General features: G+C 44.8%; 1 protein-coding gene across 1 annotated transcript in view; it reads left to right on the forward strand.

Moving 5' to 3' along the window:
* The first annotated feature begins 474 nt into the window (after nt 1-474).
* MYL7 (myosin light chain 7) overlaps nt 475-12,143 on the forward strand; it is a 52,568-nt gene continuing 40,899 nt past the window's right edge. The window contains exon 1 of the mRNA XM_082252793.1: nt 475-541. The gene's annotated coding sequence lies outside the window, so the exon portion shown is untranslated. The remainder of the gene's footprint in view (nt 542-12,143) is intronic.

Raw genomic sequence — 12,143 nt, forward strand, 5'->3', positions numbered from 1 at the left:
AACTTCTGTCGCCAGCAGATTCCTTCTCAGGCTCCCCGATCGCACAAACAAGCCAGTAGAAGCCTGTGATCTAGCAGCAGAACCGGGGGTTTGCCATCTTCGCCCTGGGCACCATATGACCTTGTCCCAGCACTGGTAGACACCCACCCACTGACCACCAGCTCAAAGGGGCATTCAGTGCTGACCACCACATTAAAGGGGTAATGAAAACGGACTTCAAGGGTAATAGGCATTTACCACTGACCACCAGGTTAAAGGGACACTCAACACTGACCACCAATGTAAGGTGGAACTTATCAATGACCACCCTACACACTGAATATTCATGAAATATTCCTGCCCGCCTACCATTATACCCTGCTACATGTGCTACAGTGTATTTTATGCTACCTGTGCCTCAGAGTTCATCCTATCAGTATGTTCAAGGGTGCCCTGGTCCTTTCACAATCCTTGAACGACCCTGATGTCATCCATCTGATTGATCTGGTGCCAGACCTGGAGATAAGGCAGATGTGTGAGCTGAAATTGTGATCTGCATTTGGTAAGTACTAAGTGCTGGGACTCTATGCAGCCATTAGATAAGGGCTAAATTGCATCCTATTTATACAGGCTAAAAAGAGAATAACTTCTAGGCTTTATTTAGAGAATGGTATATTAAGGCAGCCCATGCATTCTTCATTTTTTTTTTTTTTTTTTGTTCAGCCAGCAGGTTAAACAAAAAAAAAAAATGTACCCAATTTCCCCATACACACACTCATTGTGGATGGGGGAATCTTTCCCACTGAGTTATGGTATTCTGACATCGGGGAGTCTTCTGGCTATAGCAAAAAGCACTGATTGATCAGGAAAAAAATGGCAGGTTGTACAGAAGTTGATCACTAGATCTACTTTTGTACAACCAGCCTGCCCATACATGGATCTAAATTTGTCCAGTTCAGCATCTATGTATGACTGACTTAACCCCTTGAGAACTGTTAGGAAACAATAAAAGCTGACATACACAGGCTGGTTAAATAAGGCATTGCAAAGAGCAGTTGTGCAGATTGGTACATTTTATAGCAACCAGCCACCTTTCAATGTACTGCAATAATTATTTCCAAAAAACTGTACATATACAAAAAATAATTTTGACTGGTTGCTGTGGAGTCCACAGATTATTATGTTTTGGGTATTGGGACTTTGAAGGTCCCAATACCCACAAAAATAATAATATGTAGAGACCTTGAAATGAGGATGTGGTGCATGATCTCTTAAAGCAAGCAGAAGTATGGATTCGTACTGTACTGGAGTTCAAACAGTTCACAGGTGCAGGGGCAGCTGATTGCTTGCTAATCACTGCAAACAGAACTGACACAGAAAGCCACAATTAGAAAGGGTACCAAACACTACTTCAAAAGTACATCAGAAGTTGCACTGTATCATTACCAGACATGTGGGAGTCTACAAGGGGAATCGGTGGATTTTGAAGCATAGTAATAAAGTATTTACTGCTGTAAATATGTCAGCACAATCTAGGTGAGCAATCTGTCAACACAACTACTGATCCATTATGTGATATGTAATGATGTGGTGTTGGGTGGAACTGTAAAACAATATTTAATATTAAAATACCTAGGGGAATCTGCATCTAAAAGCAAGGATTAAAGCAAAACTAAACAATACCCTTATTCTCCAAAAATAATCTATACACATCCACTACTTAGTCTACCAGCCACAATCTTCAGCCTGACCAGCCTTGAAACTACAGGTACTCTTCCTTGTCTCTTATGTTCTTTTACTATCTGGCCAGGAAATAAAGCATTGTGTTGCAGACCTGGGGGCAGCCAAGTATCGGTAAGCCTGCTTGTCTTAAATGTACGGGGTCAGCTAAAGACATAAGAAACACTTGCCAGCTATAGTTCCTAACTTTGGTATTGGGCTGATTGTCACATGTGGTCACCAATAATCTCTTCCTTTTCAAACACCTTGGGGTTGATTTACTAAGGCCAGGTTCACATCTATGAATTTTGTTTCATATGTGTTTATTGGAGGTTTACACTATTAGTCAATAGTGATATAAAGTCGTCCTAACCACTCATATCAAGCACCAACACCCTAGGAAATAGACATATATGGTACAGAGGAGAGACGGGGCTTTCCCAGTGCTTGACCACCCCACTTAGTATAAAGAAAATGTCATAAATAGGTAAAAAATTTTTACCTTTATTTAGAAAAAAAAGAGTTTAAAATTCAGTACAAAACATTTGTTATCCATATATAATAATCTACATCATGATTGTACAGTATACTCAGTAAAAAGAGTCACCTACCTCTCAAAGTAAAAGCTCAACCTCTCCCATAGATTCACTGTGATAGCAGTGTGCCCATGTACATGTCAGAGGGCAGAGCTAATCCCGACGCGTTTCGCCATTATGGCTTCTTCAGGGGCATTGGGTGAAGAGGGCTCTCAATAGGAAGTGAAAAAAGTTTTGATTTCAAAGGGGATAGCAAATACTTGTCTAGTCCCGGGCTAATGGTCCGCACAGATTGCCATGATACAAATTACAGCTGCAAGAAAAAGTATGTGAACCCTTTGGAATGATATGGATTTCTGCACAAATTGGTCATAAAATGTGGTCTGATCATCATCTAAGTCACAACAATAGACAATCTCAGTCTGCTGAAACTAATAACACACAAAGAATTAAATGTTGCCATGTTTTTATTGAACACACCATGTAAACATTCACAGTGCCGGTGGAAAAAGTATGTGAACCCCTAGACTAATGACATCTCCAGGAGCTAATTGGAGTGAGAGGTCAGCCAACTGGAGTCCAATCAATTAAATGAGATTGGAGGTGTTGGTTACAGCTGCCCTGCCCTATAAAAAACACACATCAGTTCTGGGTTTGCTTTTCACAAAAAGCATTGCCTCATGTGAATGATGCCTCGCACAAAAGAGCTCTCAGAAGACCTACAATTAAGAATTGTTGACTTTCATAAAGCTGGAAAGGGTTATAAAAGTATCTCCAAAAGCCTTGCTGTTCATCAGTCCACGGTAAGACAAATTGTCTATGAATGGAGAAAGTTCAGCACTGCTGCTACTCTCCCTAGGAGTGGCCGTCCTGTAAAGATGACTTCAAGAGCACTGCGCAGACTGCTCAATGAGGTGAAGAAGAATCCTAGAGTGTCAGCTAAAGACTTACAAAAGTCACTGGCAAATGCTAACATCCCTGTTAGCGAATCTACAATACGTAAAACACTAAACAAGAATGGATTTCATGGGAGGATACCACAGAGGAAGCCACTGCTGTCCAAACACAAGAGCACCTGGATGTTCCACAGCAGTACTGGCAAAATATTCTGTGGACAGATGAAACCAAAGTTGAGTTGTTTGGAAGAAACACACAACACTATGTGTGGCGACAAAGAGGCACAGCACACCAACTTCAAAACCTCATCCCAACTGTGAAGTATGGTGGTGGGGGCAGTATGGTTTGGGCTGCTTTGCTGCGTCAGGGCCTGGACGGATTGCTATCATCGAAGGAAAAATGAATTCCCACGTTTATCAAGACATTTTGCAGGAGAACTTAAGGCCATCTGTCTACCAGCTGAAGCTCAACAGAAGATGGGTGTTGCAACAGGACAATGACCCAAAGCATAGAAGTACATCAACAACAGAATGGCATAAACAGAAGAAAATAAGCCTTCTGAAGTGGCCCAGTCAGAATCCTGACCTCAACCTGCTTGAGATGCTGTGGCATGACCTCAAGAAAGCGATTCACACCAGACATCCCAAGAATATTGCTGAACTGTAACAGTTCTGTAAAGAGGAATAATCAAGAATTACTCCTGACCGGTGTGCACGTCTCATCTGCAACTACAGGAAACGTTTGGTTGAAGTTATTGCTGCCAAAGGAGGTTCAACTAGTTATTAAATCCAAGGGTTCACATACTTTTCCACCTGCACTGTAAATGTTTACATGGTGTGTTTAATAAAAACATGGCAACATTTCATTCTTTGTGTGTTATTAGTTTAAGCAGACTGTGATTGTCTATTGTTGTGACTTAGATGATGATCAGATCACATTTTATGACCAATTTGTGCAGAAATCCATATCATTTCGAAGGGTTCACATACTTTTTTCTTGCAGCTGTTTGTACAAATAAGGCAAAGAAGAACACGGTAGGGTGTGGTCACGTCCAATATGGAGGAAGAGAGGAGAGAAATCCACCCACATTCATGTGTGCGACCCAATTGAGAAAAGAAAAGCTCTAAATCAAAATATAACACTTCACTTCAAAGGCACTTCCTTATCTTTCCCAAAATAGTTTCTAATGGTAAAAATTAGTGATTGACTGATATAGTTTTTTTATTGCCGATACCGATACCAATATTTTGGTCATCGCATATCGGTATTGGCCGATATTTTCGTACATTAAAAAAAAAATATTTTTTATTTTTTTTTTTTTTTTTAAAGGTACTCTTGCGGAGGGACCTGTGGGTCTAAAAGACACCAATCCCCTCCTCTGCACTTAAAAGCATTCAAAACGCCAAGTTTGGCTGTTTTGAATGCTGTAATTTTTTTGAATTTGGCGCAGAGTACCCGGAAGTGATGTCATGACATTACTTCCGGGTTTTTACATGGAGACCCGATCAGAGCCGAATGCGGCTTTGATCGAGTCTTCTCTTCGGCAGCCGTGCAGGATGGTTGCCTGGGTCTCTCGGTGGGACGAGAAACCCGTGCAAGCCACGGAAGGCAGTAGAAGGGGGGAAGGACGTCCCCTACCGCTCCTTGTAATGACAGCCGAGTGGCCTTTCTAGTCTGTAAGCTATTGGAGGGGATGATAAGGGACTATATACAAGATTTAAGTAATAAAAACAGTATCATCAGTAGTTTTCAGCATGGATTCACAAATAATCGTTCTTGCCAGACCAATCTATTAACCTTTTATGAAGACGTGAGCTGCCATAAAGGAAGGCCTGTGGATGTAGTGTATCTGGACTTTGCAAAGGCGTTTGATACGGTTCCCCACAAACGCTTACTGAACAAACTAAGGTGATTACCTGGATTGAAAACTGGCTTCAGGGGTGAGTCCAGAGGGTGGTGATAAAAGGGGAGTACTCGGATTGGTCTGGTGTGGAAAGTGGGGTCCCCCAAGGATCTGTCCTGGGACCAATCTTGTTCAATTTATTCATAAACGATCTAGAGGATGGGATGACAAGCACAATCTCAGTATTTGCAGACGATGCTAAGCTAAGCAGAGCAATAACTTCTACACAGGATGTGGAAACCTTACAAGAAGACCTGAACAAAATAAAGGGGTGATAATAATGTAGAAAATTCCGCGCAAAATGGATACATTAATTCAAAACTAATTGGCTGCAGCCTACCCCAAAATATAGTATAAAACTATATCTAAATATTGGAAGGTAATAGGGTATATTGGCGCTGCCAGTAGGATAGGTAAATGGGAGAGATAATGGTCCTTATAAACACCAAGCAGATTTGGTATCAAACCACAATTATGCCACAAACAATACTTGGTAAACACTTGACACTTATAAGTAATTGATGCTCAATAAATAGGTTAAAAATGCATACATTAATTACTGTAAACCATTAGTAGACTAAAAACAATGCTTTAAAAGCAATAAATAAAGTGCAAATGATTCCTGTGATAAAACGTGATATATCTTAAAATATATAGGAAAATAAAGTGACTAGTGTAATAAATAATTCAAACACTAGGTGGCAGTGCTGGTGATAAATAAATAAATATAGATATCCAGGTGGAAATTATAATAATTAAATATATATATAATGGATTGTGCCGAGTGATATGCTTAAATCACTAAAAAAATATATCTCTGAGAATTCCCCGGTGTAGTATAAATATGGATATCCAAGTGAGAAATATAATGGTTAGAAATATATATATAGTGGATTGTGCCAAGTGAAATAAAAAAAAAAAATATTTTGGAATCACTGAAAAAATCTCATAGAGATTCCCGGTGCTAGTATAAATAATATCTAGTGATGCAATAAATAAATAAATTCGAATTTTTAAAATAAACAGAAAAATATATAGTCCGTAGTAAATGTTTGGTGAAAAAAATCCAAAAAATGTAAAAAAATCCAAAAAATGTAATAAATATAATAATCCTCAAAACGTGCAGCAGTAGTGTGAAACAAAGTGCCAAAAAAGTCTCTTAGAGGAGAGGAGTGAGTCCCAGTGGTGGATTCAGGATGTGGGTGCTGGGTGAGGAAATTCCGTGCTCCCCTCTCAATACAGCCCGCACTCACCAGAGAGCGGCACCCCTACAGGGGTAACCAGCGTTGGATTATTGGGGTAAACCCTCGGTGGATCTCGGTGAAGCTCTCCAGTGAAGCTCACCCAGCACCCACATCCTGAATCCACCACTGGGACTCACTCCTCTCCTCTAAGAGACTTTTTTTTGCACTTTGTTTCACACTACTGCTGCACGTTTTGAGGATTATTATATTTATTACATTTTTTGGATTTTTTTCACCAAACATTTACTACGGACTATATATTTTTCTGTTTATTTTTTAATTCGAATTTATTTATTTATTGCATCACTAGATATTATTTATACTAGCACTGGGAATCTCTATGAGATTTTTTCAGTGATTCCAAAATATATATATTTTTTTATATATTTTTTTTTTATTTCACTTGGCACAATCCACTATATATATATATTTCTAACCATTATATTTCTCACTTGGATATCCATATTTATACTACACCGGGAAATTCTCAGAGATATATTTTTTTAGTGATTTAAGCATATCACTTGGCACAATCCATTATATATATATTTAATTATTATAATTTCCACCTGGATATCTATATTTACAGTAATTAATGTATGCATTTTTAACCTATTTATTGAGCATCAATTACTTATAAGTGTCAAGTGTTTACCAAGTATTGTTTGTGGCATAATTGTGGTTTGATACCAAATCTGCTTGGTGTTTATAAGGACCATTATCTCTCCCATTTACCAATCCTACTGGCAGCGCCAATATACCCTATTACCTTCCAAAATAAAGGGGTGGGCAACTACATGGCAAATGAGGTTTAATGTTGAAAATGTAAGGTAATGCATTTGGGTGCCAGAAATATGAACACATGCTACTCGCTAATGGGGAGAATCTCTGGGGGGAATCTAAGAAGGAAAAGGACCTGGGAGTCCTAGTAGACAACAAGCTCAGCAATGGCATGCAATGCCAAGCTGCTGCAAGCAAAGCCAACAGAAAATTGGCATGTATAAAAAAGGGGATTCACTCCAGAGATGAAACGATAATTCACACACTCTACAAGACTCTGGTCCGGCCGCATCTTGAGTATGCCGGAGAGAGTCCAGAGAAGGGCAACAAAGATAATTAGGGGAATGGAGGACTTCAGCTATGATATGCACTTTATCAACCACAACATACAGGGGTATACAATGTACTATTTCCAGCAAGCACACACACACACACACACACACTCAACATAGGTTGAACTGGATAACCTGGTGTCTTTTTTCAACCTCACTAACTATGTTTACTATGTTTTATTGTTGGCCTGACAGTTCTGACTTCTTTCAAGGCCAAGTGTTGGGAATGCAGAGTGTTCCAGCACCTGATACCCTGCTGCCAATCTGCAAGGCCAACACACAGCAAGCCAAACCTTTTTTACAGTTTTGTATAGGGTGGTTAAGGCCAGAAAGTGATTGATCTGGGATAAGGCTTTTATGAATAACAGAAAATGCATCTGTAGGAGTGTAATACATTGTAGTTGCCATAGACAGACAGCTATTGTTTAAAAACAAAAAAATCAGAGTTCATAAGTAGGGTTGAGCGGACACCTAGATGTCCGTGTTCGACGGGTTCGGCCGAACTTTAAAAAAAAGTCCGGGTCCGTGTCCCGGACTTTTACCGAACTTTTCCCGGACACCGAACCCCATTGAAGTCAATGGGGACCCGAACTTTAAGGCACTAAAATGGCTCTAAAACACCAAAGGAAAGGGCTAGAGTGCTGCAAATGGCAGCAAAACGTAATTAAGAGCATGGCAAGTGCTCTGCAAACAAATGTGGATAGGGAAATAACTTAAAACAACAAAAAAAAAACAGAAAAATAAAACAATGTTCTTCTTCATCTCTGAAGGACGAGGCCCATATGGAGTAGGAGGGAGGTTGAGGTGGTGGTGGATGTGGCGGTGACATAGGCGTGCGCACAGGGTGTGCTGGGTGTGCCTGGGCACACCCTAATCACCTAGGGCACATAGCATTGCCAGTGAGGAGATGGGAAAGATCTCCCTGGGACCTGCTCTGCTCTATTTCTCCTTGCCTACAGGTACATGGCCCCGATACATTACTCTCCCTGCTGGCAAACACATGCATGTGTATTTCAACTTTGGGGTGCACACCTTAATGCAATAGGCTGCGCACACCTATGGGCGGTGTAGGTGGAAGCGGCGGTGGAGGAGGACCAGGGCCGGATTAACAGCATCATGGGCTTGGTGCTGAGGATTTTGAAGGGCCTTAGGGCCGTGCCTTGCCATGCACCCAGAGGAGGAAGGGTGCAGCCATGCATGCCTAATTCAACATGGGATGCTGTCTCTGAAGCCCATAAACACATCCATGCATCGCCAACTGTCCCTCCTTGTCCGGCCTTCACGCTGTGTGGGGAGGTTCTGAGGGTGCTGCCTGGGGAAGCGAGCATAGAAGCCAGACTTCTGTGTTTACAAGTGACAGAAGAGCGGTAACAGTGAATATGGCCAACCCGGGGCCTATATAAAAGGTAGGGGCCTGGAGCTGCAGCTCCAATAGCCCCTACATTAATCTGGCCCTGAGGAGGAGGACGAGGTAGCCAACACTGCTTCTTTTCACAAATTTTAAATGAGGGTACACCCCAAAAGAGTGAGAAAGAGCAAAAATGGAACAATGGGTGGGTAAGGTCGGTATCCATTGCTATTCTGCATAAGGTACGGAAAAGTCCCGTGGGATCCATGCCTGGTTCATTTTAATGAACGTGAGCTTGTCCACATTGTCTCTGGACAGGCGGCTGCGCTTGTCTGTTATAACGCCCCCAGCCGTGCTAAATACCCGTTCAGATAATACACTGGCTGCAGGGCACGCCAGCACCTCCAAGGCGTAAAGGGCAAGCTCAGGCCATGTGCCCAATTTGGAGACCCAGAAGTTGAAGGGGGCAGACCCGTCATTCACTACATGTAGGCGTGTGCACACATACTGCTCCACCATGTTGGTAAAATGCTGCCTCCTGCTAAGACGTTCCATCTGAGCTGCTGGTGCTGCTGTTTGTTGTGGCGTGCTGACAAAGCTTTTCCACATTTCGGCCATGCTAACCCTGCCTTCTGAGGTGCTGGCGGTGCCCTGGTTGCGTTGGCGACCTCCTCCTCCTCCTCCTCTGCCTTGTGCTTCCACTGTGGCCCCGCTGTCAGATGGGAATGCCAGCAGCATGGCGTCTACCAGCGTGCGCTTGTACTCGCGCATCTTGCGATCGCGCTCCAGTGAGTGAATTAAGGACGGTACGTTGTCCTTGTAACGGGGATCCAGCAGCGTGGCCACCCAGTAATCAGCACAAGTTAGAATGTGGGCAACTCGGCGGTCGTTGTGGAGACACTGCAGCATGTAATCGCTCATGTGTGCCAGGCTGCCCAGAGGCAACGAAAGGCTGTCCTCTGTGGGAGGTGTATGGTCCGTGTCCTCTGTATCCCCCCAGCCACGCACCAGTGATGGCCATGAGCTGGCCTGGGTGCCACCCTGCTGTGAACATGGTTCCATCTCCTCCTCCAGCTCCTCCTCCTCCTCATCCTCCTCATCCTCCAGAACTGTGCCCCTGCTGGACAATTGCGTCCCTGGCGTTTGCGTGTGCAGGAACCCACCCTCGGAGCCCCTTGCGAATGACTGCCCTGAAAGCCTTGGAAATGTTACCTCTTCATCCTCCTCCTCCTCCTCATCCTGTGCCACATCCTCTTCCATCATCGCCCGAATTGTTTTTTCAAGGAGGCATAGAAGTGGGATAGTTAAGCTGAGAACGGCGTCATTGCCACTGGCCATGTTGGTGGAGTACTCAAAACAGCGCAACAAGGCACACAGGTCTCGCATGGAGGCCCAGTTATTGGTGGTGAAGTGGTGCTGTTCCGCAGAGCGACTCACGCGTGCGTGCTGCAGCTGAAACTCCACTATGGCCTGCTGCTGCTCGCACAGTCTTTCCAGCATGTGCAAGGTGGAGTTCCACCTTGTGGGCACGTCACATATGAGGCGGTGAGCGGGAAGGCCGAAGTTACGCTGCAGCGCTGCCAGGCGAGCAGCAGCAGGGTGAGAACGCCGAAAGTGCGCACAAACGGCCCGCACTTTCTGCAGCAGCTCTGACATATCGGGGTAGTTTTTAAGGAACCTCTGCACCACCAAATTCAGCACATGCGCCAGGCAAGGGATGTGCGTCAAACCGGCTAGGCCCAGAGCTGCTATGAGATTTCGCCCGTTATCGCACACCACCAGGCCGGGCTTGAGGCTCGCTGGCAGCAACCACTCATTTGTCTGCTGTTCCATGCTCCTCCACAACTCCTGCGCGGTGTGTGGTTTGTCCCCCAAACAGGCAAGTTGTAAAACTGCCTGCTGTCGTTTACCCCTGGCCGTGCTGAAGTTGGTGGTGAAGGTGTTACGCTGTCCGGATGAGGAGGCGGTAGAGGATGAGGAAGCGGAGTAGGAGGAGTTAGGAACAGGAGGCAAACTGAAGCGCCCTGCAATCCTCGGTGGTGGAAGGACATGCGCCAAATTGCTATCCGCCTCAGGCCCATCCGCCACTGCATTTACCCAGTGTGCCGTTAGGGAGATATAACGCCCCTGACCGTGCTTACTGGTCCACGTATCCGTAGTTAGGTGGACCTTGGCACAGATGGCGTTGCGCAGTGCACACCTGATTTTTTCCCCCACTTGGTTGTGCAGGGAAGGGATGGCTTGCCTGGAAAAGTAGTGGCGGCTGGGCACGACGTACTGTGGGACAGCCACCGACATAAGGTTTTTAAAACTGTGCGTCTCCACCAGACGGAATGACAGCATTTCAAAGGCCAATAATTTTGAAATGCTGGCATTCAGGGCCAGGGATCGCGGGTGGGTAGGGGGGTACTTCCTCTTCCTCTCAAGTGTTTGGGAGATGGAAAGCTGAACGCTTCCACGGGACATTGTGGAGATGGTTGTTGGTGACCCAGGTGGTGGTGTTGCTGACAGATCGTCTGTTTGCGGGGTGGCAGGTGCCGGTATCACTACAGATGTGGCTGGAGCGGCCGAGACTGCAGCAGAAGAGGAAGCAGGATGAGCCAGAGACGTTTCTTGGTTTTGAAGGTGTGTACTCCACTGCAGCTCGTGCTTTGCACTTAGATGCCTGATCATGCAGGTTGTGCTCAGGTTGAGAAGGTTCATGCCTCGCTTCAAGCTCTGATTGCACAGGGTGCAAACCACTCGTGTCCTGTCATCAGCACATTTTCTAAAGAACTTCCACGCTAGAGAACTCCTTTGAGCTGACTTTGGTGCGCTCGTTCCCTTGCTGCGTTGGGCAGTAGCGGGCGTAGTGTCTAGGGCACGGCCGCTCCGCTTCTGCACCCTGCTCCCTCTTCTGCTGTGCTGGTGGCTCTGTGCGACCACCGCCTCTTCCTCCAAACTACTCAGTTCACCTGCATGACGTTCATTCCATGTGGGGTCGAGGACCTCATCGTCCTCCACATCATCTTCCACCCAGTCTTCACCCCTGCCCTCCTTGTCGGTCTCCACAATGCTGAACGCCGCAGCAGTTGGCACCTGCGTTTCGTCATCATCGGAGACGTGCTGCGATGATCCTTGCATGTACTCATCTTGAGAAATAAGTGGTTGGGCATCGCTGCACTCAATCTCTTCCACTTCTGGGGCAGGGCTAGGTGGATGGCCCTGGGAAACCCTGCTGACAGAGTCCTCAAAAAGAATAAGAGACTGCTGTATGGCTTGGGGCTCAGACTGCTGGCCTGATTTGCAAGGGGGTGAGGTGAAAGACGGTTGGACATTGGCTGCAGGTGCCAACTCTGACCTTTCTGCAGTAGACTGGGTGGGAGACAATGTGAAGGAACTGGAGGCACTGTCAGCAGCAAACCA

Source organism: Pelophylax lessonae, assembly GCF_965119305.1.
Source record: "Pelophylax lessonae genome assembly, chromosome: 4".
NCBI classification, from domain to species: domain Eukaryota; kingdom Metazoa; phylum Chordata; class Amphibia; order Anura; family Ranidae; genus Pelophylax; species Pelophylax lessonae.